Source organism: Typopeltis vanoorti, chromosome 15 (genome assembly GCF_054136105.1).
Source record: "Typopeltis vanoorti isolate ZY-2024b chromosome 15, IOZ_Tvanoo_1.0, whole genome shotgun sequence".
In the NCBI taxonomy this organism is placed as follows: domain Eukaryota; kingdom Metazoa; phylum Arthropoda; class Arachnida; order Uropygi; family Thelyphonidae; genus Typopeltis; species Typopeltis vanoorti.
Window position 1 is genome coordinate 32400948 of NC_143563.1, and position 6000 is coordinate 32406947.

Genomic DNA, 6000 nt, shown 5'->3' on the forward strand with positions numbered 1-6000 from the left:
TACATGAAAAATTTACATCATTACTAACTTCCTATCTACAATTTTCCTCCAAATCAGTCTGTTACTTGTAAAGACTCCAACATTATCAAATTTTATATTTCTATCGTCTAAGGCACTTTGTACCGTAACAATCCACCTATGTCTTGGTCTGCCTCTGGGTCGTTTTCCTGCCAACCTGGCAGAGAACACTTGTTTTTCTAATCTTTCCTCACCCATTCTATTTAAGTGACCATACCACCTGAGATTAGCTCTACTAACGCATTCCTGGATGCTGACAATGTCAAGTTCTTTCCTAATATCCTCGTTTTTAATATGATATTGCCATTGATGCCATCTGTTCATGCCTCTAATCTTTCTCAGGACTCTCATAGCTGCGGTCTCTAGTCTTTGGTCAAGTGTTTTACTTCTGGCCCAGCTCTCAGATCCATAAGTTAAAACTGGTTTGAACACAGTCTTATATAAAGTTAATTTAGTGTTCTGACTAATTTATTTCTTATTCCATATGAATTTATTCAATTGACTTCCAACCATACCAGCTTTCTTGATTCTGTTGTCTATTTCCATATTTAATTTACCATCTTCACTAAACATCATGCCTAAGTAGCAGAAATGTTTTACTTGTTCCACAGGTTCCCTGTTCACAACACAGTTGACATTTTCAACAATTTTACCTATTTTCATTGTCTTTCTTTTTATTGCTGAACTTCATACCATATTTATTACAACAGTTATTCAATTTAGTCAGGGAATCAGGGAGCTGACTTTAACATCTCCAATTCTGAAATCATGTTTAATACCACTTCATAATGTGATCCATATAGATAACGAATAACAGAGGGGATAATGTACATCCTTGTCTCACACTGCAAGGGAATATAACAAAGATCTCTATTTAAGTTTTGTCGATTTGGGAAAGACATATGACAAGGTGCCAAGAGAAAAGCTATTCAATATGATACAGTTATATGGGGTCAATGTGGCATTAAATAAAGACTAAGTATTGCTTGATATAATGCCCCATTGACCCCATATAACTGTAGCATATTGAATAGCTTTTCTCTTGGCACCTTCTCGTATACCTTTTCCAAATCGACAAAACTTAAATACAGATCTTTGTTATATATTCCTTTGCTTTCTCAACTATTTCTCATAAAATGAAGATCTGATCCTGACAGCCTCTATTTGGCCTGAATCCAGCTTGTTCTTCACCAAGCTTTTCTTCCACATTTCTTCTCGACCGTTTCTCAAGTATGCTTGCATAGATCTTGCCAAGAACACTCAGGAAGGAAATACCTCTGTAATTCTCATATTCAGTTTTTATTTCCCTTTTTATATATAGGTACTATTAGAGCTCTACTCCAATCATCGGGAATTCCTCCCTCTGTCCAGGCTTTCTGAACTATGCAGTGTAGCCAATGTAAGATTTTTATACCACCATACTTCAGCATTTCTGGTCGAATATCATCTACTCCTGCTGCCTTTCCCTTTGATGGCTTTTTCTACTTCAAGTATGGATATGTATGCCTGTTAAGCATTTTTTTACCACTGTGCTATCACTGCTTGTTTCGTTTAGCAATTTTTCAAAGTAATTACTCCATACTTCAAGGATATCTTTTTCTCCCGTTTTCATGTCACCTTTATCATCTCTAACTCCTTTTACAGCACTCTTTCCTCCATTCCTAAACAACCTCCAGAATATTTTGCCACCTTCTTGATATTTATTTTCTATATTCTTGCCAAAGTTCTCCCATGACTTTTGTTTAGCTAGTTTTACAGTGTTTAGCTTTCTTACATTTGTCTCTGTATTCTCTAAGAGCACAAGCTGACTTATTTGTCAGGAACTTTTGATATGCTTTCTTCTTTTCCTTCACTGCCTCTTTAACTTCCTGTGTCCACCAGGGAGTTCTGGTTTTTTGTATCCTTGCAAACAACCTCACCACATGCCTCTCTGGCTGAATCAATCAATGTTTTCTTCAGAGTTTGCCACTGAATCTCCAAGGTTTGATTCCTGTTCTCAAACTCTCATTTTTTCTTCAATAATCTTTGTGTATTTTAGTCTACAGTTCACATCCGAGAGCTGCTCAACTTTTGTTCACTTTAAAACTTTCTTTCATGTTATTCTTTTCAATATGAAATTCAATTTTATCCTGCTTAAAACTAAATAGTGATCACTTCCAATTTCAAATCCTCTGTACACTCTGGTGTCCTGCACCAGGGAGAAAACATCACTATCAACAATAACATAGTCAATGATACAAAGAAAAACCCGCTAGCCTGTGCCAGAAATAGACTAACTCTGGAACCAGTCGAAATAAAGTTTAGAAAAAGTTTCTCTAGTCGGTGACTAGATTTGAACACCTTTCGTCGTGCAGTCAAGCGCTGTAGAGTGCAAACGGCACTTCTACTGAGCACTTTTACTTCCACTTAGCGAAGAAAATTAGAAGATAATTTATTAATGATAGAGGTAAATGAAAATATTGAAAAAAATTGGAAGAATATATGCAATGTAATTAAAGAATGACAATGCCCAACAGTCAATATACCACAGAAAAGAAAAAAATGGCGCAGGAAAACATCATCAGAAACTGGAACAATCATGGAAAAAATAAAAGAGAAATCTAAACTTTCTACATATAGATATATATATAGACACACATGGGGGGGAGAGGGTCTTGAAATTTCTGATAAATACTTAGAACAAAAATGATATTAAAGCAACTGATATAATAACTACAAGAGAATATATAAATATATATAGGAGGATATGAGAACATAAGTTACCTTCATAACTTTGCTAGTAGTATATTCTTGTGGTTATATCAGTTGGTTTAATTTAATATCATTTTGTTTGAGGGGTTTATCAGAACTTTCCAGACTGCCTCGTATCCACGAAAGGTTATTGCAAACCTATAGAACATTTTGTATTGTGGGTGGGCTAAAGATTTTTTTTTCTATTTTTAAATTATATATATATATATATTACATAGTCTGGAAACCCTGCTTTAGAAACCAGGCATGGAACTTTTTCAAATCAATAAGCAAGGGGGGGGGGGTCTCACTGGGTTATGAAATTCATCTCCCACCTAATCAAATAAAGTTCTAGTAAAAACTAGAAGCGTAAGATAATGCTATATATAAATCTTTGATCCTGCGTAACTCAGTGGAAGTGGTGTTTGCAACCTTGCTACAGGCTGCCTGAAGATAGACTTAAATTCAACTCTAGTTAGCAGCTTGATCTCTGGCATGGCAAGGAGGATTTTTCCTCCTAGAAAGTTGGATTTTTATCCCCTAAACTCGAGAAAAGCGTCTAGAACCCATGCTATATCAGATGATAACATATAATGATAAGGTCAGAATATACATGAGATCTCTCTCTCTGCATAATTATGGTTAGTATGACCTGAGAGGAAGTGTAAATCAGGTATCAAAATGTTTGTTTAACAAACTCAATGGAGTAGATATTTAAGTAAAGATTAATACACCAGAACACTTACATAGAAAATGTATTGCATAAAATTTTCACCTGTGTATCAAGGTTCACTATGAAATTCAAAAATGAAGGCACATGCAACATAACGGATGAATAAACGATGTCAAAGTGTCAGACCCATGTGAAAGAGGTAGTATACTGTCAAAATTGTTTGGGAGTCTTAATTTCTATATATATTTTTAAAAAAATCGGCTAATGCCTTTTTTTTTTTTTGTTCCCGTATACGGAGTAGGCGAGGCCGTTTTAGCCCTATCTAACTTTGGAGACTGGGCAGTTCAGTCTCCTCTGGTAGCCAATCAGAGATAACTGGCTCAAGGCTATCACTAATTAATCGGTATGCAGTGAAGAAGGCTGCTAGTAAGTGCCGCCATCTCGTGGTCCCTAACACAATAACACAATATTTTTCGTGCGGTCAGGCGCCGTAGAGAAGCTTGGTGGTTCCAATCTAGTCACTGACTAGAAATTTTTTAAGCTTTTTTTAAGACCGATTTCCTAGTTAGTCTATCTCTGGCACGGGCAAGCGGGTTTTTTCTCTCAAAAAAATCGGCTGTTGAACCCACACTATTTATATATATATGTATATATTTTATTTTATATTTATATATATATTTTTAAAAGAAACTAAAAAGATAGGACGAACTGTAATTTTTAATACAGTCTGCCCTAATTTTTCAATAAGAAGGATAATATAAACCCATCAGATCTATTCAGATTAGAACAAATAGTAACGTTTTTTCACAGCTTTATAAAACTTCCATGACATAATATCTTTTATGTAGGACTTCGGTTTCTTTCCAAAGAACTGCATAGATTTACCTTGTTATTAATGGAGAGCATCTCTCTGATTGCTAACATCCTTCGCAAGTAAATCCACATCCTTTATCAAAAACGGTCTCCATTTTAAAGAAAAAATTACCTCTTAATCACTCTTCACGTTGTGGTCCTCTTTGTAAATGTTCTGTAAGGTGAAACAGTTACTTTGACAAAACTTTCCTGATATTGTCTGGATTCTGTCTTTTTGATTTTGTCATCCGTTTGGTCTACTTCATGTATCAGCAATGCCAACAAATAGAGGGTATTGCCATGAACTACTTTATGAAATGGGTTAAATAATAACTGCTCTGTCCGTCCTATAGTTCAGACATGCAAATGATATGTTTGTAGTATGGCGAGGTTCAAAAATCAGCATTCTTTATCTCCAGAAACTGGAAATGATCGTCTTTTTCAATTGTTAGGTGAGTTAGCTAATCTAATTACTGAGGTAGAAGGGGCTTTTCCCCTTTTACCTCAGTAATTAGAACAGACATCGGCAGTCAGATCACACGCAGTTTACAGACAAAAAAAAATGCGTTGGTGTGTTGTGAGCAGTAGATGGCGTTAATAGCTGTGTGTGTTGAATAGAGTGGAGAGTCCTCCGCGAAGGGCTCTTGGAGGTAATTAACACATAACAAATTTTGAAACAGTCAGATTTGTCCTAAAGAAATGCTATTATTAATGATTTCAGACTTTTTATTGAGGTTAACATAAGTCTTCACCTCAAAACCTTACTTTTAATTGAAGCCAGAAATTATATTCAAGCAAATAATTTAATGAAATATTATCACAATACTCATATACAATCCTAGTTTTAAACATATATATACAATAGTCATTAAACTGCAAATTAATAATTAAACTTCATGACAAATAAAGATGGCTGTGCATTTAGCTCAACTAAAGTTAACGAACTAATAATGAGAACCATAGGCCTACAGATGAGATCACGCTAATCCATCAAACTATAGCAACTTAAGAAAGATTGTCAGCACTGTTAGTTCCACTCAAGGAACGAACATTTTTTAAGCACAGTAGCGTTACATTATACATTATAACAGTCCCGTACTGAAATATCAGTTTTTCTCAATCACCTTTTCATTTCTAATGGAAAAGAGACTTTAATAGAAAAAAAAAAGTCTACCTTTTAGCAGTAGAGAAAATATTCTTCAAACAGAAACACTTCTTTTATGCTATGTGAAGAATGAGTTCTAATATAGCATAACTGAGGCACATTTAGTAAATTATTTAAAAGTATCAGACAAATCGGCATTGTCATTTAAGAGATTATGTGCGCATTACGTAATGAAACTTACGCTTTATTCCCAATTTTATTTTACAGAAAGTTTCAATTCATACTGTTCCATAACTTTTTTTTTTCGCTACTTCTCTCTATGCTATTTGCTACCCTTATTTCTAGTTAAACAGATGTTCGCGACGGCATACGGATTGCTTCAGTCCCATACATTTTCTTCGGTCCTATGCGTGAAGATATAATATAATTTTAACTTCAGTATTTTCTTGCGCCATGCTTCTTAAAATCCTGGGCACTAAAGAAATTACTTTCGGGTTCACGATTGCTCTGCTGCGATATCAAGCACTAACATCAATGATACATGCTCTAAATTAACTTGAATTCTTGGCCACTTTAACGTGATCAAGTATTTACTCAAACATTTATTTGAGTGAAATACACA